The 24,368-nt window shown below is 46.4% G+C and overlaps 1 protein-coding gene across 3 annotated transcripts in view; it reads left to right on the top strand.

Annotated features, from left to right (window-relative positions):
* The window catches only part of GNAS (GNAS complex locus), a 331,291-nt gene that overhangs the window by 288,973 nt on the left and 17,950 nt on the right, over positions 1-24,368 (top strand). The gene's annotated exons all lie outside the window — the stretch shown is intronic.

The raw sequence follows: 24,368 nt of genomic DNA, 5'->3' as shown, positions 1-24,368 counted from the left end.
GACGTGCGGCAAAATGAAAACTGCTGCGCGTCCATTTTAGATCTGAGACCTTACCGCCAGCCATTGACCTAGCGGTAGACTCACGCGATAGCTGGGTGGTAGTGACCTATGTGTGCCAAAGTGCACACACGAAAATAAAAAATATTTTTCAGACGTGCGTACTGGACGCACACCAAAAATGAAATTACCGCAAGGGCCATGCGGTAACTGGGTGGTAACTCCATTTTGGCGCACATAGACGCCTATGCTGCTTAGTAAAAGGGCTCCTTGCTTTTAGACAAATGAGATTTTGTACTGTAGCGGAGACAGGGTGGGATGGGGACGAACTTTGTCCCCTACCAGCAGGGGGAGATAGAGAACACTGAAAACCATAGTGCCTCCTGGACGGCTAGCTCCATCTGCCTCTCAGTATTCTCTATCTCCCAGCAGTGTTGGACGCAGCTTATTCAGCTTCTTCAAGAATCTGCTTGGGGTGACTCCTGTGCTTTTGCCAGTTGTAGCAGGGGTATTGTGGCTGTTGCAGCTTCACTTTAAAGGCACATAGGTTAGCCCTTTCCCTGCCTTACCCTTCCCCCTATGTGGATGCAGGCACATTGGTTCATCCTTTCCCTGCCTTTCCCACTCTTCTGGGCCTCCGGAGTGCCTCTGTAGCTGTTGCCTCTAACTTTCCTCACAGCATTAAAAAAAAAAAATGTGACGCGCTTGTTAGCGCTGCGATTCTGAGGCTATCTTCTCTCTGTGCAGCGTGACCAGAGCTCTGGAACTCGGTCTGTTGAGGTAAGAGAGTCTTGTAGCTCCTCAGGGGAGGGCCCGCGATCGGGGCGTTTTTGGCGCAAATCCATTTTGAAATTTTCCGCCATTTTCGGCGATGGCTGCGGAGGTTGTTAAGCGCTGTTCACGTTGTGGCAAGCACAGATCAGCAGCGGGGCTCTGTAAATCGTGCTGTTCAGACGTCAGGACCGGCACGAGCATGGCGAGCGATGTCTCTTCCCGCTCGGTGGAGCTGGCAGCGGGCGCCATCTTGGATGCGCCGCATGGTCCGACCCCCGCAGGAGCGGAGGGGTCTGAGGCCGGAGGGGAGTCTCGGATGGAGGCTACCAGAGGAGCTGCTTGCCCTGGATTGGAACGGGGAGACCAGGGTGAGCCTTTCTCCCCTGAGTTTGTGTTGCTTTTACATAAAGCGTTCATGTTAAAGAGGGCTCTGCAGCAGGTGTCTGACTCTGCGTTGCTACCTGGTTCCCCTCCGGTGGAGTGTGGTTTTTTTCCCCAGACAGTGGGCCACAGGACAAGCGTAGAAGGGTAAATTCCCCTTCAGAGAGTGGCGCACCTCCCTCCTTCCTCCCCCCCCTATGGTCAGGCTGTGGGGATTCTGAGGGGTTTGGCAGGCCTTCGTGGTCTGAGGAGCCAGAGGAAGGTGCCGGATTGCCACTGGATCCAGATGATCCCACCGCGGTTATGATTTTCCACCGCGATGAGCTGCCAGCGCTTATTTCTGACACCTTGCATTGCAGGCCCTCTCTATTGAAGATCCGGCGCTTGGCAAGGCCTCCTCTGGTAATCCGAGGATGGCAAGTACTAAGAAGCCTGCTCAAGCCTTTCCTTTGCATGACTCCATCCAAGAGCTTATTTCAGCTCAATGGGCTGACCCCGAGGGGCCTTTGAAGGTTGCCAGGGCAGTGGGGCACTTATACCCTCTTAGTGAGGAGCACTTGGCATGCTTGGTCGTGCCTAAAGTGGATGCCCTAGTCACGGCTGTGACAAAGAAGACTACCCTCCCAGTAGAGGGAGGGGTCGCCCTGAAGGACATACTGGACCGACGGCTGGAATCAGCAATGAAACGGTCCTTTGAAATCTCAGGCCTAGCCTTACAGGCGTCTGCAGTTGTTATGCTGCTCGAGCCTGCATCGCTTGGTTGCAACAGGCAGTGGAACAGCCCGGGGATGGAGCGGAGCCCCTTGTGGAGGTGGCACCGCGGATGAAGTCAGCCTTGTCATTTTTGACTGACGCCCTTTATGATCTGGTCAGAGCCTCGGCTAAACAGATCTCTGTGGCAGTGGCCGCTCACCGCCTTCTATGGCTACGGCATTGGGCGGCTGACATGGCCTCTAAGCAAAAGTTGGTGAAGTTGCCCTTCCAGGGCCTTCTCCTATTTGGTGAGGAGTTGGAGAAATTGTCAAAGGCCTGGGGGATGCTAAACCCCAGCGGTTACCCGAGGATCGGCCGCAGCCTTCTTCCAAGGGTCAGGCGGGTCCCTCCTCTTCCAGACCTCGCTTCTGTGAAGCTAGAAGGTACCGCCCGGGGCGTTCTGCTGGGTTTACTTTGTGTGCCCGTTTTCAGCAGAGGAACTCCTTTCGCTCGGACAAACGCTCCGCAGCGGCCGGTTCAAGGCCTGGAGTCCATGGGTAACCCTCTCAATGATGGTGCACCGGCCCACTCTTCGATTCCTGTAGTTGGAAGGATGTCTTTCCCTCTTTCTCAAGGAGTGGGTCAAGATTACCTCAGATCAGTGGGTTTTGGACCTGATCAGAGGCGGCTGCAGATTGGAATTTACTGCCCCGGTGAGACGTGTTTTTGGAGTCCCGATGCGGCACTGCCGTCAAACAGGCAGTGGTAGAGGAGACCTTGCAAGGCTTGTTGCACCTGGGAGCAGTGATTCCCGTGCCTCCCGCCAAACGCGGCTGCGGCTGTTACTCCATTTACTTTGTGATGCCGCGAAAAGGCGGGTCTTTTCGGCCCATTCTAGACTTGAAGAAAGTCAACGAGTCACTCAAAGTACGGCATTTCCACATGGAAACCCTGCGCTCCGTCATTGCGGCGTTTCAGCCAGGAGAGTTTCTCACGTCTCTGGACCTGAAAGAAGCTTACTTGCACATCCCTATTTGGCCCCCGCACCAACGGTTTCTCCGGTTTGCGGTGTTGGGAAAACACTTTCAGTTTCGGGCCTTGCCTTTTGGCCTCGCCACAGCTCCCCGAACCTGTTCCAAGGTAGTGGTGGTAGTAGCCTTTCTCAAGCGAGAGGGTATCCGGGTTCACCCGTACCTCGATGACTGGCTCATCAGAGCGGACTCTGCAGAAGAGAGTCGTCATGTAACAGCCAGAGTGGTCTCAGTACTTCAATCTCTGGGTTGGGTTGTCAATATACCCAAAAGTCACCTGACCCCCTCTCAATCTCTAGAGTATTTGGGGGTTCGGTTCGACACGGCCTTTGGGTTGGTTTTGTTACCCGAACAAAGGAGGTGCAAGCTTCAGACACAGGTCCATCTGCTCCTGAGGATGCCTCGCCTGCGAGCTTGGGACATTGTCCAGCTCTTGGGGTCGATGACGGCCACCCTAGAAGTGGTGCCTTGGGCGAGAGTGCACATGAGACCGCTGCAGTGTTCCCTGCTACAACGTTGGTCTCCCATTTCCTAGGATTATCAGTGCAGACTCAGTTGGCTCCCTGCGGCCCGATTCAGCATGGAGTGGTGGCTCTCAGAAAGGAAGCTGCGGTGAGGAATGCCGTTACCACTCCCCGACTGGTGCCTGGTGGTAACCGATGCCAGCCTGAAGGGCTGGGGAGCTCATTCCCAGGAGAGGCATGCCCAGGGTCTGTGGACACTCGAAGAATCGAAGTGGTCCATCAATCGCGTGGAGTTAAAAGCAATTTTCCAGGCGTTGCTGGCCTTTCAATCGACCTTGGAGGGATTGGCTGTCAGAGTGATGTCGGACAATATGACGGCAGTGGCCTACATAAATAGTCAGGGCGGAACACAGTGCAGAGCACTGGCCGCGCAGGCCGCTCAGATTTGCCACTGGGCCGAGCTGCATCTACAGTTCCTGTCAGCAGCTCACATTGCAGGTCAGAGCAATGTGCAAGCTGATTATCTAAGCAGACACCACATCGACCCAGCGGAGTGGGAGTTGGCAGACGAAGTGTTCCTTCAACTCTGTGCCAAATGGGGAATGCCCGTAGCGGATCTGATGGAGTCAAGCACAAATACCAAAGTCCCGTGCTTTTACAGCAGACGGAGAGATCCTCGCTGGGCGGGGCTGGATGCCCTGGCTCAACCCTGGCCTCTGGGCGTCCTATATGTGTTCCCGCCTTGGCCCTTGTTAGGGCGAGTACTCCTGCGAATTCGGCTGCACCAAGGAGTGGTGATTCTCATTGCCCCGGATTGGCCCAGGCGGCCCTGGTATGCGGACCTCCGGCAGATGCTGGTGGAGGCTCCTCTTCCTTTGCCTCTGGTACCGAACCTGTTGACGCAGGGCCCGGTAACCATGGAGGATCTCTGCCGCTTTGGTCTTACGGCATGGCTATTGAGAGGCCGCAATTGAGAGACAAGGGCTAATCTAACAAGGTCATCTCCACTCTCTTGCAGGCCTGCAAGCGGTCCACTTTCGTTGCGTATGCCCAGATTCGGCGCCAGTTTGAGTCTTGGTGTGTTCCAAAGACGATCACACCCATGCGGGCTTCTGTCTCGCCAATTCTTGACTTTTTGCAGGATGGTGTACAAAAAGGCTTGGCCTATAATTCCCTGCGGGTGCAAGTGGCAGCATTGGCATGCTTTCGAGGGAAGGTCGCTGGCCTCTCCCTAGCTGCACATCCAGACATTGCACGGTTTCTTAGAGGGGTGCTGCGGCTCCGTCCTCCCGTGCGGGTATCTTGTCCGGCTTGGAACCTGGGGCTAGTATTAAAGGCTCTTCAGTGTTCGCCCTTCGAGCCGCTGAGGCGAGCTTCGGAGAAGGATGTGACTCTAAAGACAGTCTTTTTGGTAGCCATTACATCGGCGAGACGGGTGTCTGAGCTGCAGGCGTTGTCCTGTCGAGACCCATTTCTGCACTTCTCAGAGTCCGGAGTTACGGTACGTACAGTGCCTTCCTTCCTGCCTAAGGTGGTTTCAGCGTTTCACCTAAACCAGCCTATTTTTCTGCCCTCCTTTACTAGGGAGGAGTTTCCAGAATTTTTTGGGCAGTTGCACCTTCTGGATTTGCGCAGGGCTCTGTTGCAGTATCTGCAGATGTCAAATGCTTTCAGGACCTCTGATCACCTTTTTGTATTGTTGTTAGGTCCTCGCAGAGGGTCTCCAGCGTCTAAAGCCACTATAGCCCGTTGGCTTAAGGAAGCCATTTTTTTTGCATATCTGCTATCTGGCTGGCCTCCGCCTGACGCCTTTAAGGCACATTCCACAAGACCGATTTCCTCCTCTAGGGCTGAGATGGGAGCACTCTCTCTTCAAGAGATATGTAGTGCAGCTACTTGGGCTTCTAAGCTCTCTTTTGCCCATCATTACAGGCTGGATGTGGCTGCCAGGAGGGACGCGCTTTTTGGAGCACAAGTGCTTGCGCGTGGTGTGGCTTGTTCCCACCCTATCTAGGGATTGCTTTGATACATCCCATTCGTAATGGATTCATCTGCTGCTGATGACAAGGAAGGGAAAATTAGGTTCTTATCTTGGTAATTTTCTTTCCTTTAGTCACAGCAGATGAATCCATGATCCCTCCCTGATTGACTGTTTTGTGTTCAGTTTTTCCTGCAGACATGTTCCCTCATTGGGAGAAGTTGGAAAACAGTCTTCAGGATTTCTGTTCTACTACAGGAGGTTGAGTTCGTCCCTCCTTTGTGTTGTTGCTCCTGTTCTGGGGCGTTCATTCGCTGTGAGGAAAGTTCATCTTATGCTACTTTGGGGTTTAACACTGCTTTGGATGCTTCAAATACTGAGAGGCAGATGGAGCTAGCCGTCCAGGAGGCACTATGGTTTTCAGTGTTCTCTGTCTCCCCCTGCTGGTAGGCGGACACAACCCATTCGTAATGGATTCATCTGCTGTGACTAAAGGAAAGAAAATTACCAAGGTAAGAACCTAATTTTCCCTTTGTGACCCAGCATTCTTGTGAATCAAAATCACAATTTTTGTCCTCTTCTGTACCACAGATATACTATATACATCTCCTACCCACCACCACCTCAACTTCTCATGTTCCAGATCTGACGTGCATGGTTCCTATAACTGCACTGTGTTTACTCCCTTGTCCTGTAAGGTCTTCTATACTTTGTGGTATTTTGATAGGGTGAACCTGTTACATACAGTTAACCTGGAAAGTCTGTGGTATTCTTTGATCCTCATCCCAACCATGGTGTTCAATACGCAGTTTAGTTCCACACACATGACAGCCCCTCAGTCTAGCTACCCCCCCCCCCCCCCATCATTTCCAGAAGCATCCTTTCACTCCTTACTTCACTTCCTGTGCCCTCCCTTCCTCCCTATCTAAACAGCCACTCCCACTTCTCTCCTTCCTCCCACCTCCCAAGTCAAAAGTCATGTTTATCCCACTGTCATTAGTTTTTTCTTTTGTTATGTTCGCGTTTTCTAATTCAAAATTATAAATAAAGATATTTTTAAAAAGTCATGTTTATCTCTACACCTTCAACCTTCTGAAAAGTCACTGATGCTATACCTCTCCTTCCTGAGGGGCCCACCCAGTGAAACTTCTCAGTCAGCAGCGCTTCCAAGACACTCTCCAATTGCAAGTGAAAGGAAAGTCAAGTCTCAAGGAAGCCTTACTACTCGGATTCCTGAATGGTTTCCACAATCCCCACAAACCTTAGATTATTCTGGTGACTTCGATTTTTGTTGAGGTCTTCTACTTTGTCGGTCTGCTCTGAGATGTGTGCCACACTGTTTTCCTCCAGGTCTGAAATTCAGCCTTTGACCATTCATGGCTGGAATGCATCTACAGAGGCAGAAACACCTATCTTCCCATAGAGGCTGTTGAGTTTGGCAACCAGCGCTCACACCACTGCTTCCATAGCCATTTCCATAGTTGACTGTGGCCTAATGTGGCTGCACTCCACTCAGATCGCCCGTCCTTGCCTCAGGGAGCTTTTCCTGCAGTTTCTCAGCCATGATGTGAGCGCTGTCATTTCCATGTACTCATCAACAGTCTGAGCATCGACTCTTCTCCTGTTCTGTTGCAGAGAGGACCTAGGAATATGGAGATAAGCATGTATCCCCAGCTCATCGCATCCACATGACCCTGTTCAGTCCATGTTACAACCACAAGCTGTCTCATGTTTCTCTTCATTGTGAGGTTAGGTAGAAGTACCCATATATCAGATTTATTTGCTGGCAGACTTAATTTTGCAATGTCGATGAATATTTTAAAGGATGGATCACAGATTCTGTAAATGTGGTTACTTGTAAGCTTACCCAAAACAATGGCCCTAATATTGATACATTTATTGCTAATATTCAGTTATGCGGTAGATGTATAATTTGAATCGATTTGCATATTTACAACAGTGCTATTTGTCCAGATGGTATTATCAAATATGCCCGTATAGCACGAACAGCCCAAGATGTACGGTTTGTGCGACTGACTTAACTGTGTAATTTATTCATTTAGTAGCTGAATATTTCTGCTTGAATGTATAAATTATACATCTAAACAGTGGGTACACCCAAATTTCATGCACTGTTTAGAAGTATAACTTTGGAGATATAGCAATTTATAGGCCAAAATTATTTTAAGTGCGGTGAATTAAAAAAAAAGAATCAACTTTGTGGCTGCCCCGGGCTGATTACCAAAGTATTTTTAAATTGATCCTTTTTTTTTTTTGGGGGGGGGGGGGGGGGGGTAGTTAAGCAAAACAGGTTTTCGGTGATTTAAATAAATTGCCCAAGTAAGTACTATATCAGTGAAAAGCCACTGTAGAATATTTGATAAACTTGGAAACATTTTTGACATCTCTTGTGCCCATGTAGGCAACCAGTCAAGGGTGCATGATAAAAATGGAATATTCTCTTGCCTACATTATGCAGAAAAGCGAGTCAGAACTCACCACTTTCTCTTCACATCTGAGTCGTCTTGTTTTGTCCCTGTTATGTAGGTTATTCTTTTCCATCATCAAAAGGTAAAAAGAGATTAAATCTCTTTGAATTAGGGCTGGCATTTCAAGCAGCAAGATTATGGACTTCGATTTCACCTATATTTAAATCTTCTCAGGCATATGTTGTTTTTTAGGAAAAATTTGAAAACACTTCTGTTTCAGAAATACGTATCCCACGCTAACTACTGATTACTATTTATTCTTAATCACTATGTTTATTATTATGCCCCTTTTTCCCAGTTAAATGAAATTGGCTTCTTAAATAGCTGTAACCCGCTTAGAATTGCGAGGTAATAGCAGTGGTGTCGTGAGGGCAGCTGACACCCAGGGCGGGTCGCCGCTGCGCACCCCCCCCCCCCCCCCCCCCCCCCGCGAGAACATACCTGAGAGGCGGTCAATCCGCCGAGTGCAGCCGCTGGGGGTGTCGGCGCCTCGCTGGTTCCTTGCTCTCTCTGCCCCGGAACAGGAAGTAACCTGTTCCGGGGCAGTGAGAGCAAGGAACCAGCGAGTCGCCGACACCCCCCCAGCGGCGTGCACCCGAGGCGGACCGCCCCACCGCCCCCCCCCCCCTTCCTACGCCACTGGGTAATAGCGGGATAGAAATCCAATTTACCATTACCATTTACCATTTTGTTCTTGTTTTGAGAGTTCACATCTTAGGAACTCGTTCTTTACCCCGTGTCTCTCTCTGCCATGGCTGAGCACAAAGATGGAGGTGACGCTTTTACCTTTTTAAACTAATGTCAGGAAGTATTTTTTCACAGAGAGAATAGTGGATGCTTGGAATGCCTTCCCGCGGGAGGTGGTGGAGAAGAAAATGGTAACGGAATTCAAACATGCGTGGGATATACATGAATCCTGTGCAGAAGGAATGGATCCTCAGAAGCTTAGCCGAAATTGGGTAGTGGAGCCGGTGGGGGGAAAAGGGGTTGATGGTGGGGAAGCGAAGATAGTGGTGGGCAGACTTATACGGTCTGTGCCAGATCCGGTGGTGGGAGGCGGGACTGGTGGTTGGGAGGCGGGGAATAGTGCTGGGCAGACTTATACGGTCTGTGCCCTGAAAAAGACAGGTACAAATCAAGGTAAGGTATACACATGAGTTTATCTTGTTGGGCAGACTGGATGGACCGTGCGGGTCTTTTTCTGCTGTCATCTACTATGTTACTATGTAATTGCTGGCTTCCTAAAGGAAAAGTCCATAGACCATTATTAAAATGACTTGGGGAAAATCCACTGCTTATTTCTGGGATAAGCAACATAAAATGTATTGAACTTTTTTGGGATCTTGCCAGGTATTTCTGATCTGGATTGGCCACTGTTGGAACAGGATGCTGGGCTTGATTGATCTTTGGTCTGTCCCAGTGTGGCAATACTTAAGTGCTTAAATCTATCCTATATGCAAAAGCCTGAGTTTAGATAATTAATGCTATGTGGGAGCAGGGTTGCATTGGCACAGGGCTCCTTCATTTCCCTGCTGTCTGCCGCATGTCCTACAGGTCGACAGAGCTTCTCTCACATCTATGACTACCAAAAATGTACAGACACAAGCATAAAGGAATGTTGCTTTAAAATAGCGAAAGAAGCCTGCGAGTTTCTTTGCAGAGGAGAAGGCAGGTACTTAGTGTAACTTTTTTCGTACAGGACTACATTTTGAGCCCCAGCACGGGCTGAGGCGTGTTTTAAAAGAAAACAGATAATGCAAGGGAGCAGCAAAGATTTGCCAGCCCTGCTGCTGAGTTCTTTTTTACCTTTGCAGCCTGCAAAAGTGGCTGTTCCTATTTTTGTTTGTCAGGCTGGGGTTGGGCTGGCCCTTGTCCAGATGTGTCTCACAAGATTTGGTGCTGTAGGGCTATTTATAGCTCTGTGGTTCCATCGTCATGGCAACGGTGCTGCAGGCCAAGGCGGCTGGGAGCTATTTCTGGACTTGGAGTGTAATGCAAAACTGATTGGGAAGGCTCGCTGATCCTAACTTTAGATGGGAAAGAAAGGGAGGCAGAGCTGCCCACTTTTTGCAAGCAATCTCTCTTGCTTTCTGCCTTTGCTTCAGGTGGCTGACATTTTCAGGGGACACTCTTGTAGCTTTGGGTGCTGGGCAGATGGTGGTAGTGAAAAAAGCCTTTCTTTTGTTCGTCAGGTTGAACTGTGTTTTTTTTATTTATTTTTTTCCTTTTAACACATCGAGGTAGGGTTTCAACACTAGCCCATTGTTGAAATGCGCTTTGGGTGCCTTTGTGTTTGTTTTCTGATAGTAACTGTACACAAGCACCAAGTTAAAGTAATGTCCCGAATGAGTTGAAACTGGCTTTTTTTTTTTTTTTTTTTTTTTTGTACGGTGTTCTCTCTACCGTATACAGAACTATATAACCTTGTGCAGTGATTTGGTGTCTCAGGACTTGCACTTTTCAGCTTTCGTGTTATTCAGGCTGAAATTGGGCTCCTGGTGCCCCTTCGCCTCCAAGTGGACGGAATGTGCCAACATGATTTTTGTCATAGAAATGGACTTCCATGCAGAAATAAGGGAAAGGGGATGGGATTTGATATACTGCCTTTCTGGGGTTACAATCAAAGTGGTTTATATATTAGGTGCTTATTTATACCTGAGGCAATAGAAGGTTAAGGGCCAGATGCACAAAGCTGACTGTGCTATTAACATTTGCTTTAGACTGGTTCTAGCCAGTCTAAAGCAAGCGATTATTTAGCTAGTAATGCACAAAGGGGTTTTCCATGGCTCTAATGTGTGCTGTCAGCAGCCACCGAGAACCCCATGCAAATGTATTCTAATGAGCTCATTCATAATCAAATGTGTATTCCAGGGGATGCACAGCTCCAGAGCAGCCCTAATTTAACAAGCAAATTTTATGGCTGCTCTGGAGAGGAAAGAAGCAAAAGCAGGCTTCTTACCTCTCACCTCCTGGCACCCCACCCCACCCCCCCCCTTGAATTTTTTTTTTTTAAATTTCCCTGGCGGTCCAATGCACCACAACTCCCCCCCCCCCCCCCCCCCCCGCATCTTGTTTTCTTTATTTCCCTGGTGGTCCAGTGGACTGTGACACTCCCCCCACCACACACGATCCCCGAACCTTTTAAAAAAATTTACCCTGGTGGTCCAGTGGATCCAACTCCTTCCCCTGTGCGTGCACACACACACCCTCTTGTACCTGACCCCCACCTATACAACAAGGTGGAGGCAGAGGAGGGCAATGGCTCCTGCCTCGAGCCCGCCCAGAACAAAATGGTAACGCCCAGGCCCTACTCAGTGCATTCTGGGATGCACTGGGTGGAGCTAAACACCATATAAGGAAAAAAAGATCCACATTAAGTGCCAGTTTTTAAAGGTCGCTTAGTGCTAAGCAACCTTTGCAGAATAGCTCCTAGAGCGGATTTGCGCACCCAGCTTTGGGCTTGAGGACTTACACCCATAGAAATCTGGTTTAAATCCTCACACCCAATTCTGTAACACGGCACCTGATTTCTACGAGAGCCCCTGACCTATCCATGCCCCTTTTGAGTTGAACACTATGAAACGTAGGTGCCCATGTTATAGAGTAGGGGGCATAAAGCAGATGCACATGTAATTCATAATTAGTGCCAATTAACTCCAATAATTTTTGACACCTAATCAACTAGTTTCTGTGCACATCTGGGATCTGCACCCACATTTGGACAACCTTTATAGAATCCAGGGGTTTATGTGCCCATTTAACTCTAACGAAGCATTTTATGTGCTACAGTTAAAGTAATGCTTTGATGTTTCTCTTATATATACTATCTGCTACCACATTTGCTTATTTCCGATCTGACGGAGAAGGGCAACCTTCGAAAGCTAATCAAGAAATGTATTAAGTTATGTCCAATAAAAAAGGTATCATCTTATTTTCTTTTCCATGTTTTATTTTGTTTGATTTCTATTGATAACCTTTAAGAGTGGACTAACACGGCTACCACACCTCTCTACTTATGTGCTACTGTAAAGTCTTAGAAATGTTCTTGATGAACTTGTTCAGAACCAGACATCGTTACTGGCGTAGAGAGTATTATTTTATTTATTTATTTTTATGTATGTATTGGTATTAACTGCCTTTGTGAAGAGGTTTACCCACATACCACTCATTTTAAAGTTGAGGTGGTTATATTATGTTACGTTCATGATTTTCCTGCCCAGGGGACTTTAGGGTATACTACAGAATCTTTCTGCCCCCTTCCCCCGAAAAGTATTTCTCATTTCCTCTGAACCTTCCTCTTGTCCAGCTTCATATCATGTCCCCCTATCCCCTGACGTTCCTTTCAGTGGGTAATAAATAGAAATAAAAGAAAACAACAACAACAAAAAAGTAAGATGATACCTTTGTATTGTGTTAACGTAATACATTTTTTTGATTAACTTTTGAAGGCAGAACCACCACCTTCTTCACTGGACTAATGCGTCTACTAGACTAATTCAGCTTTCCATTCTTTATTGAAGACTATCAGATACTTGAATGTTTGTCATACTATCTCCATTCTCTGCTTGAAGCTTGTTAAAGGAATCATCATAGACTACAGGTGATTTGTCTATTCCAAGCTACTGATTTACAGCAAGGAATGACTTTGGGAAATTAATGAGTGATGTGCTTACCTTTAAGCTAAAACCCTGCTCCTTCTGTCTGCCTTTTTTCCACTGCTGGACTATGTATAAAGAATCAGTTATAGGCAAATATAAAACTATTTTTTGAGCTGTGGTTTTCCTCCTGCTCCTTTGGGACCTCGGCTCCCTTGGAGCCAGTGCTGAGACCGACCTTCCTGCTGTGAGTCTTCATTCACAACTGCTTGGGGGTTTCCCCCCTGTGTTTCCCTTTTCAAGATCAGTGTGCAGGATCTGCAGAGCAGTAAAATTGGCACCTCTGTGAACACAGCATTCCTGCTCTGCTGAGGAAGAAGGGCAACCTTCGAAAGCCAATCAAGAAATGTATTAAGTTATGTCCAATAAAAAAGGTATCATCTTATTTTCTTTTCCGTGTTTTATTTTGTTTGGTTTCTATTGATAACCTGCTCTGCTGTGAAAACCTGCTGCCTTGGTAAATATGGAACCTTGTCTTGTGCACATGGGGTGGAAACGGTGGGCCCCATGTTTAGAAGCACTTAAATCTGGAGAGTAGCACTTGCTATCTGGGTAATGGCGCTGGCCGGTCTCTGCAATGATTTTCACCAGCATTAACCTGAAAGTGCCAGGGTAGAGTATGGCCAGTCCCAGGAATAATCCAGACAGGACTAAATCCAGAGGTCAATATTCCATCCTCATTCTTCTTGATCTTTCCGCTGCTTTTGACACTGTCGATCACAGCATACTTCTCGATACCCTGTCCTCACTTGGATTCCAGGGCTCTGTCCTTTCCTGGTTCTCTTCCTACCTCTCCCTCCGCACCTTTAGTGTTCACTCTGGTGGATCCTCTTCTACTTCTATCCCTCTGCCTGTCGGTGTACCTCAGGGTTCTGTTCTTGGTCCCCTCCTCTTTTCTATCTACACTTCTTCCCTTGGTTCATTAATCTCATCCCATGGCTTTTCCTACCACCTCTATGCTGATGACTCCCAAATCTACCTTTCTACCCCTGATATCTCACCTTGCATCCAAACCAAAGTTTCAGCGTGCTTGTCTGACATTGCTGCCTGGATGTCTCAACGCCACCTGAAATTAAATATGACCAAAACCCCCCAAACCCACCTCCCCGCTCCCCCCGTTTTCTATTTCTGTTGATGGCTCTCTCATTCTCCCTGTCTCCTCAGCTCGAAACCTTGGGGTCATCTTTGACTCTTCTCTCTCCTTCTCTGCTCATATCCAGCAGACCGCCAAGACCTGTCGTTTCTTTCTTTACAACATCCGTAAAATCCGCCCCTTTCTTTCCGAGCACTCTACCAAAACCCTCATCCACACCCTTGTCACCTCTCGTTTAGACTACTGCAATCTGCTTCTTGCTGGCCTCCCACTTAGTCACCTCTCCCCTCTCCAGTCGGTTCAAAACTCTGCTGCCCGTCTCATCTTCCGCCAGGGTCGCTTTACTCATACTACCCCTCTCCTCAAGACCCTTCACTGGCTCCCTATCCGTTTTCGCATCCTGTTCAAACTTCTTCTACTAACCTATAAATGTATTCACTCTGCTGCTCCCCAGTATCTCTCCACACTCGTCCTTCCCTACACCCCTTCCCGTGCACTCCGCTCCATGGATAAATCCTTCTTATCTGTTCCCTTCTCCACTACTGCCAACTCCAGACTTCGCGCCTTCTATCTCGCTGCACCCTACGCCTGGAATAAACTTCCTGAGCCCCTACGTCTTGCCCCATCCTTGGCCACCTTTAAATCTAGACTGAAAACCCACCTCTTTAACATTGCTCTTGACTCGTAACCACTCGCCTCCACCTACCCTCCTCTCTTCCTTCCCGTTCACATTAATTGATTTGATTTGCTTACTTTATTTATTTTTTGTCTATTAGATTGTAAGCTCTTTGAGCAGGGACTGTCTTTCTTCTATGTTTGTGCAGCGCTGCGTATGCCTTGTAGCGCTATAGAAATGCTAAATAGTAGTAGTAGTAGTAGTAGGACTAAATTCCATCTATAGTAACATAGTAACATAGTAGATGACGGCAGAAAAAGACCCGCATGGTCCATCCACTCTGCCCAACAAGACAACTCATGTGTGCTACTTTTTGTGTATACCCTACTTTGATTTGTACCTATGCTCTTCAGGGCACAGACCGTATAAGTCTGCCCAGCACTATCCCCGCCTCCCAACCACCAGCCCCGCCTCCCAACCACCGGCTCTGGCACAGACCGTATAAGTCTGCCCAGCACTATATGGCACCTAAAGTATCCACGCCGAAAAAAAAACCCGCTCAACGCTATTCTATATACCTAAATTAGGCGCCAATCCCACCTTATTCTAGAACTACACGCGTTACTGAAAGGAACGCCCCCCCGATCCACCCATGGTCCTCCCATTTCCGCACCCCCTTTTTTTTTTTTTGACTCGTGCATAAAATTAAAGCATGCATCTCACACCTAAATTTACATACGTACATTTTAATTCTAATTTGTGCCAGTAATGGTTAAAAAACTAATTACTGGCACTAATTAGCTTGTTATTTAATTAAAATTGGGTGCACACATTTTAGCGCTTTTTATGGAATTCGGGGATAACTGCTTTGGACAGAATATCCGTATAATTAATGCCATTCGCTATCCGAAGAGAAGCCACTGCGGCCAGTGTTTTAAATTTAAACAAAAACTGCTGCCTGCTGAGCATTAATGTTCTGATTAATGTGATCTTTTCCGTGTGTAAGAACGCAAAACTAGAACACGAGCAGGCTTTGGTCAGCAGCAGTGTTATGGTGAATAAGTGGTGAGCTTGGGGTTTGAACCTTCAAGGTTCTTAACATATTTCCCAAGCGCGTATAATACAAAGCTTGTTTTCTGCATAAACTGTCAAACCTTGGACCAATTTCAATCAAATTTGAGATATATCATCCTGAATAAATTTGCAGTAAGTCTACATTCATGCTAGCCACCCCCCACCTAAACGATGTTGCCACCACCTAGCGATTATCGTCGTCATGCACAGATGACATTTTGCTTTAAACGTTAAGAGTTGTTATGGATTTCTGTCAGGAGAAATCTGATCCTTATTTTTAAAAAACATTGTATCTGGAGAAAGGTTGTTTCTCATAGACTGATGAAAGAGTTTTCAGGAAAGAGGTGGAAGAGGGTAAACGTAGAATGTTTTGAAAGAAATTGCGAGAAACAGGCTCAGCTGATGGCAGCAGGGCCTAATCGGTTTGCACGGAAGAAATTGACAGTTGAAGACCACGGTAGCGAGGTAGCCATTTTGTATAGGCATATTACAGATTGGATGGTATATCCCAAATTGTAGAAATTGGTCACGTTTTGTGCCAGTTATGCAGAAAACAAACTTTGTATAATTTTTTGAGACACTGTGTTTGTGAATGGTTCTAGGAAAGTTCCCACCCACCAATTCCCATCTGGACAGTTCCCACCTAGGACAGTTCCCACTGAACCAATTCCCACCACACCAGGGAGGACAATTTTTACCCATAACCCAAAAAATACAAAACACACTAGGACTAATCCCCCTCCCTTTTCTCTTCCAGATCATTTTGGGGGCCAGTACCCCCCACCCCCACAACACATCCCTATCCCCTGCCAGACATGCAGTTTGTGTGGGGATGCAATGCCCCCCAAACTAGGTTTCAACCTAATTCAGCCCCTCAAAATGATACACTGATTACAATTTATAACAAATTACTACTCTACCTATGTAAAGTTATTCTGTTATTACACATTTATTTTATTTATTTGTTACATCTGTATCCCACATTTTTCCCGCATATTTGTAGGCTCAATGTGGCTTACATAGTACCGGAGAGGCGTTTGCCAGCTCCGGTGAGAACAAATACAAAGTGAAGTTGTGGTAGGATAAAGTTCATGTTTCACAGCCACAATTGAGGAATCGTACAACAGAAGAGTTGAGTTATGTCCATTATGTACTTTAGTTTAGTTGTGTCGGCAGGGTATGGCTTTTTGAATAGGTTGGTTTTTAGTGATTTCCGGAAGTTTAGGTGGTCGTGCGTCGCTTTCAAGGCTCAATGAAACTGAATATAGCACTTTTTCTTTTCCTTTGGAATATATGTAGTATATTCAAACTTGTTTTAGCTGGCATGAGCTGCTCGAGGAATCTTGTTCAGTTCCACTCTCTCTGGATTTAGTGTTTTTCAAGAAAATTACCTGCTTAAAAGTAGTTTGATAAACAAGATCCAGCAGCTGGTTATTGCAGTTCTGGGCTTTTAAAAATTGTCTTGCTCATTTGTAAATTGTCAGCCATTAAAAATGTTATTAAACTGTGCAATGAGCTAATGTTTTTGTAAGCACTCCTAGAAAATGTTTCTGCCCAAATGAACGAGGCTGCAAGATCCAGGATGCTTCAAAGTCGCATAAGGTGACTGAAATGCAGCAGCACTGCCAGAATCCGTGCATGGAGTTGTCACAGTGCTTGAGATAACAGCTGGAAAGTTCTGCGGCTGTTCCCTTTAAAACTATAATGAACTGCTTATCTAGGTTAAAGACAGACACATGGGAAGTGAGAATTTCTGCTTTTTGATTTAATGCAGCACTAAGAAAAAAAAACTGTTAACAACTGTGGATCTCACACAAGCTTGAGAAACTCCTAAATTGGTGATGATGGGTTGGGGGATGTTCTATGCATTTTCCTGGGACATTTAAAGCTTCTCTCCTGAAGGCCAGTGGAAATGTGTGTGGTTTTGTTTTGTTTGTTAAGGTTAATTGGTTAATATACACAAGCAATCTTGTTCATAAGCACCTCTCCATGTTTCATGTCTCCATGGATAATGTCGTTATGCTCTCTGTCCCTTTGGCCTGCAGCCATGAGGTTATCTTTCATTCTCTTTCTTTTTCTCTGTATACGTCTGTATTACTGCTAAAACTGCATTTCTTCCATAACCTCACTAGATTCTGTCTTTTAATACACTACCAGAGCTTTTATCCCCTCTCTCCTTCCCTTATGCTTTTCTGTACCCTGTTCTTTGCAGGCCTCCTGCTGAAACATCTATCTACGCTGGTCTATTTGAAACTCAGCTGTGTGACTGATTTCAGTGTCCTAACCTCTCTTGCCCTGTCACTGCCTTAGCTCTCCCTCTGCAGACAAGTCAAACTTTGACTTGTACACAAGTTCCTTTGTGCCTCATTTCCTCATTACCCCTGTAAACCTCATGATCTCTCTCCATTAAATAAGCTACTCTTATCTCTGTACGTCTTTTCTGTTTGACATCCTAGCTTTGCATTTTCCAGCTTGGAATGCCCAGGTGCCTGGAATAACCTTCAGAGTTGGTGCATTTCACTCCCTGTCTGGTCACGTTCAATTCCCACCTGAAATTCCACATTTCCTAGGTTGGTTTTAAATCTAAATCCTAAATCTTTGAATATGCAAGTGGATTTTCACAGCAGGAAAGTTGGATCCGGGGAGTGGGAGTTGTCTGAGGGAATGGGGGCTTAGGATCCGGGGAATGAGAGTTGTCCAAGGAAGCCTTCCAGCTCATTGTGAGTCACCTCTCATGTCACCAGGTACACTTCAGCTGTACCATGATTTAAACAGTGGGATGGCTGGAGGTCTTTGTACTTTAAAGGGAGTGTTAAGACTGAGAACTTGGAGCAGTGAAACGTGTTAAAGGCCCCCGATGCTCAGAGGCAAACATATGTAGTTTGAGCACTTCTTATGTTTTCGCAATAGCACTACAAAATAATGAATCAAGGGACAGCCCAATGAAGAGATGCTATGCCACTAGGCAAAAGAATTTATGATATTGCCTATTAGTGGTATCTTCTGAGGGTTCCCTTACACATATACATAAGAATATACCACACTATGAATATGTTTTACGTCATAATGTGTAAGGAGACAAAAAATTCAAGGTAGGGCTATTTGCAGACAGTTAGTTCCTATCTTTGGTTTTGTAGATTATTTGGTTTTGTTTACCAAAGAGTATTTTTTTGGGGAGATTTTTAGTGGTTTCAGAGGCAAACACAGGCACTAGAGGCCATTGGCGCCGGACTAGCACCCACATTAGTGAGTGCGGAATGCTCAGAGGCTATAGCACAGGATACAACGAGCACGCCAAAGATTAGCGCAGATAGCATGCTAATGTAGTCAAGCGGATGTTGATGAGGTCTCTTCCTATTCCCGACCCAATTCTCAGAACAGCGCACAAAACAAAGCTGCCCTTAAGATGAGTGTGTTGATGGGTGACACTCCCACATGCTCGCCCCCTTTTCAAATGCACGCTATCCCAGAGAATGTAGTAAAATCGGTTAGCTTAGCGGGGTTTAAAAAGGTTTGGATGGCTTCCTAAAGGAAAAGTCTTAGGGAAAATCCACTGTTTATTTCTAGGATAAGCAGCATAAAATGTATTGTACTTTTTTGGGATCTTACCAGGTATTTGTGACCTGGATTGGCCACTCTTAGAAACAGGAAACTGGGCTTGATGGATCTTCGGTCTGTCCCAGTATGGCAATACTTATGTACCACTGAAAAAATGGCGTTAGGGTGTTAGAATCGTGACGATGCTGTCTTTAATTTCGAAGTAGGAGGAAGCCCATGCAAGCCCCTAAGCACCAGTAGTGAGAAACAAATGTGCGCAAGTCCGAGCAAACCCAAAAGCCCATATTGGCACCTGTTTTTAAATATAAGTTTTCAAATAAAAATTTGTTTTTGAAAAGCTTATATTTATAGGCTCAGAAAACAGATGTCAGTATGTGCTTCACATTCAGGTTTCCCTGGCGCATGCGCTGGGCTTACCGTGAAACTCTTCTGTGCATGTTCCAAGCACGTTCCCCCCCCCCCCCCCCCCTTGCTTTCATTTTAACAGCACACACATGATTTGCATTTCCTTTTCCTTTGTGCATTGGCGAGCTAATTTTGTGCACTGTTACCACGTTTCTGCATTGTTGGCTTATCGCGGGAGTTCTGAGCATCAGGGCCCGAGGCCTTTTAGTCTTTGCAACCCAACAGAACGTTGGAAAGAAAGTTGTACATAAGGTCTCAAAATAGTCTGTATTCCTTCTAAGCAGCTTTCAATGGGGACAGTGTGATATCTTGCGTTCATTCAGGAGAGACATGCAGATCCCTTGCGATTAAAAGCATGTTATTTGCATGAAGGGAAATATTTAAACACACTATAACAGGGCACTTAGGAGTTTCCCCTGACAGCAAAACTCTGGTTAATGACCTCTGTGCAGGCCGTAATTCTCACAGGCCATAGGTTGCCCACCCCTGCTATGAGATGTGTAACTGTGAGTCCCATCACCCCAGTGAACGGCCCCTTGCAAAAATTCATGTTGTGTGAAATACAGGTGTGTTTACAGAATAGCACTTACTGTAAGCAGGATGTTGGCGTGTAGGTGTGCATGTGAACATAACGTGTATATGTGCATGTATTCTAAACTTTTGCATGTGTAAAGTGCATGTAAATATTAGATCCTATGAACATATAAAACATAAATAGCACTTATAAAGTACTGTAAACCTGCATATATATATATATATATATATATATATAAAAGGCAACACCAACGTTCTATGAAGCCTCCAGCCGGAAGTGTGAAGGGGGCGAGATATCCGGTTTCCCTATGAGTGTCTGGCCTGTCCTCTCTGTAACACAGTCAGTGAAGGAAAACAGCAGAGCACGAAATCAAATCGCTGGCTCTGTAACAGTGAAGGACTCAGAGGGGGGAGGGGAGAGAGGCCAGAGGGCAGGGACACACACACTCCCACATGCACACAGAAGAAAACATTGCTAGCCCCCGTTTCATTTGCATCAGAAACGGGGCTTTTTTACTAGTATATATATATATTGTACAAACATCTAAATCCTTATTTTGTAAAGCTTAGATATAAGTGTTAAAACTGTTTGGCAAGAGGGTGTGGTCTGGGTATATTTTGGGCAGGACTAGGGCAGGCCCCCAAAAAATAAATGATGATCCTTCTCCTTTCAGAAGGGGAATGAACGTCTGTGTCCAAAATGATGCACTCTGGGATTTAAACCAGCTAGCTGGTATGTCTAGGTGTCGAAAAAGTGCTCCCCTGGAGAGGTATAGGGAGGTCACCACCTTAATTGCCCAGTGGGTGCACTCCTTCCCCCCCCCCCCTGAAAGCAAAACTGGTAAGGGGATACTGGGCTCTGTCAGCTTTGGGGGGAAAATAAATTTGTTTCTAAAATGGCTGGCTAACCGTTTGTTCTAGCACATAAATGTTCACATACTTTCACAGGAAGGATTATGTTACTGCTTTGCCTGTTAATATTTTAGACATTTATTTTTCTAATATGGATGTTCATTTCTCTTGTCTATTTTAGAACAGACTTTACGCCATCAGATCCTATTCTAAGATACTAGTGGAACTTGAGATGTCCCAATTTTTGATGTCTCATTTCCCATTCGTACATCCTTTCTAAACTGCCACTGCCCCCCCCCCCCCCCCGTGATGTAGTTTTATGCCCCGCCTCTTCTGTTCCCCCTCCCCACCAAACCTTCCCACTTTTAGCTTAGTCTACCCCCCACAAGTAGTTTCCATGTCTTGTAATTATTTATTTTTAAAGCTAATACTAATCAATTGAGTTTGGCTTACAGCTGTGGCCTCTGTGTAACACGTACTGTCTGGCATTTAGGCATCTAATTTGCATGCACTTGTCTGGATGGTTTACTTCTAGGTGGTTGGTGGTGAGAAGAGATGATTCAGGGTTATGATGGCTTAATTATGTGTATTCATTATAAATGTTACCAGTTTTCTTTTAAAAATCCAGTCATAGCTTGCAATCTCTTATTTATTTTAAGATGCTCCTTTCTTCCCTCCTCCCCAAATGAAGCTGAAGGGAAGGGTATCATTTTGATGTCAATATGCAAACATTTGCTCATTTGTAAACAGCAGCAGTAGTTCAGATGGGCTTGTGTGTTTCTCATGGATATTCCTTTGCTGTCAGTCAGGGAAATTTGATGTCCAGGGCCTGGTTTTATAAGCTCGTAACACGATCTGCAAAGAAACATTTCTGTTTCTAAGGCCCTGATGCTCGGAAGAAAATGCAGGCGTTAGAAGCCATTAGCGCCAGACTAGCACCTGCATTTGCTAATGCCAAGTGTGTTGAAACGAGCTCGCAAGCTCTGAGCGCAATGAGCTTGTAAATGTATGCTAAAGAGGTCATCCCATATTCCTCCCCAATGCTCAGTGGCAAACCGTATGCCAGCTCAGGGAGGAATAGGGAGACCTGTTTTGCACAATTCCTTTTTTTGTTCTGGGCTGTCATTTCTCTCTTATTTAACCTATCAAATGGTCTACAGTAATATGGAGATCCAGGTGGAAGTGCTGGTAGGTGCTACCGCTCCTGACTCCTCTTTGCTTCTTTCTTACACTTTACCAGTCCAGTCCCTGCACCCCTACCCCCCGCCCCTCTCCCGGGGCCACAGCAGAGCGTGACTTTGGGTTAAAGGAACCTCTTCATCCTCCTTCCTTCCTCTCCCTTATGGCACTGTGGGCATGCACTCAAGAGCTGAGCTTAACACACAACTCTTCAGCGTATGCACCAGACACAGTCTTTCTGCAGAAGCCCCTAATGCTCAGCGCTATGAGCGTGCCTAAATTTGCATGCCATTAGCGTTGAGCATTAGGGAATTCCACTGATGGCGCTGTTTGGGCGTTGTTTTTCGTGCCGTAGTTTTGATCATCGGGGCCTCGGTGCTTTGAGTAAAAACTCTGCTCTGTGCTGTGTGAACAGTTTGAAGTGTGGGGACCAGCAGTGTAATTACTTAGTTTTAGGCCCTCTGGTGGCCAGTTCCAGGTACTACATTGGTACATTTAGTATCATTGGGCCTGGTTAGTCCACACTGGTTCCTTTCAGTCCAGTAGCCTTTCCCTTAAACAGCATTCTCCTCTGATCCAAAGCCAGAAAAGGCTTTGCAGATGTGTGTCTTCTGAAGTCTGAAAGAACACCAGATTCTCCAACTCAGCAAACAAAATGCAGTCCCCATTAATACTGTACATTTGGTTGTTACATTAAAATGTATAACTGATTTTCGTGTACTGCAAAGCAAATTGGATTGGCACAAATCTGGCTTTAGTCACTCACAGGTTTCAAGTGTCAAGACTTGAAGCCCAGCTACTGAATTTTTGTAAAAAGAATTTGGGGTCCTTTTCCTAAGGTGCACAGAAAAATGGCCTGCGCTGGTGTAGATGCGTTTATTGGATGCACGCAGGTCCATTTTTCAGTGCACCTGCAAAAAAGGCCGCTTTTTTGGGGCCAAAAATGGACATATGGCAAAATAAAAACTGGCACACGTCCATTTTGGGCCTGAGACCTTATCGCCACCCATTGAAGTCTCGCGCGTTAACCGGGCGGTAATCATCAGCACGCGTACACTGCCGATTACCACCCGGTTAGCGCCACACACCAGAAATTTTCCGGCACACCTAGTAGACACGAGCCAGACATATGTAGGCACCTACGCAGCTTAGTAAAAGGGCCCCTCAATGTTCTAACTTTATTTAGTTAGTAGAATTGAGCCACTAGAGAATTTTAATTTCCTGTCATTTCCAATGTCATTTTTTAAAAATTCATTCATGCACACTAAGAGGGAGCACTTTTTCAGAAAGAGGGCAAACTCTCTTCCCGATAGTGGAACCACCACACATATGTAACCTGTCAGGAAAGAATGTGGCCTATTTCCACAGTGCACACACCAGGGGCATAGCCAGACTTCGGCGGGAGATGCCCGAGATGCCCCTGGCGCTGCCGCCCCTCCCCCATCCCTTTCAACCCCCCGTTCCCCACCAGCTGAAGTCCCCTTAAGCGCCGGTCTCAGAATCCGGCGTGTTCGCTGATCTGGATTCTGTGAGTCCTGACGTGTTCCTACGTGCAGGACATCAGGACTCACAGAAAAAGAATCCAGATCAGCTACGCGCCGGAGACCAGCGCTGAAGAGGACTTCGGCTGGCGGGGGAGGGTCGGCAGCGGGGGGTGGGGGAGTGTGAAAGCAGGGGGCCAGGGCTAAATCTGTGGGGGGCCATGCCCCCATGGCCCCACCTAGCTACGCCCCTGGCACACACTTTCCAAAGAGTGCACACTATTATTGGTGAATGACATTCTGCTTGTTTTCAGTTTGGTAATAACGTGCTATGACAAATGTTGACAACGCTTTCTATATCACTGCAGATGACAGCCCATCCTCACTAGTTAGTCTTTGCAGGGTAGCCAGGCTACACCACCACAGAAATGTAGGGTGCTGGTTTATCATCAGTCTTGCTAGTTATGGTATCTGTTGTGTGTTGTGTCACAATTATGGAACTCTTTACCACATGAGGTTTGTTTAGAGACCTCTTTTCAGAAATATAAAATTGTCCTTAAGCCGTGGCTGTTTGGGCAAAAGCCTTTTCTGTAGGTTAATCTTTTTTTTTTTTTTTTTGTTACATTTGTACCCCGCGCTTTCCCACTCATGGCAGGCTCAATGCGGCTTACATGGGGCAATGGAGGGTTAAGTGACTTGCCAAGAGTCACAAGGAGCTGCCTGTGCCTGAAGTGGGAATAGAACTCAGTTCCTCGGAACCAAAGTCCACCACCCTAACCACTAGGCCACTCCTCCACTGTTGCTACTATTTGAGATTCTACATGGAATGTTGCTATTCCACTAGCAACATTCCATGTAGAAGTCGGCCCTTGCAGATCACCAATGTGGCCGCGCAGGCTTCTGCTTCTGTGAGTCTGACGTCCTGCACATATGTGCAGGACGTCAGACTCACAGAAACAGAAGCCTGCGCAGCCTTCTACTTGGAATGTTGCTAGTGGAATAGCAACATTCCATGTAGAATCTCCAATAGTAGCAACATTCCATGTAGAATCTCCAATAGTATCTATTTTATTTTTGTTACATTTGTACCCTGCGCTTTCCCACTCATGGCAGG

This window comes from Microcaecilia unicolor, chromosome 8, assembly GCF_901765095.1.
Source record: "Microcaecilia unicolor chromosome 8, aMicUni1.1, whole genome shotgun sequence".
Classification (NCBI taxonomy): domain Eukaryota; kingdom Metazoa; phylum Chordata; class Amphibia; order Gymnophiona; family Siphonopidae; genus Microcaecilia; species Microcaecilia unicolor.
This window is presented reverse-complemented; position numbering and strand designations above follow the sequence as displayed.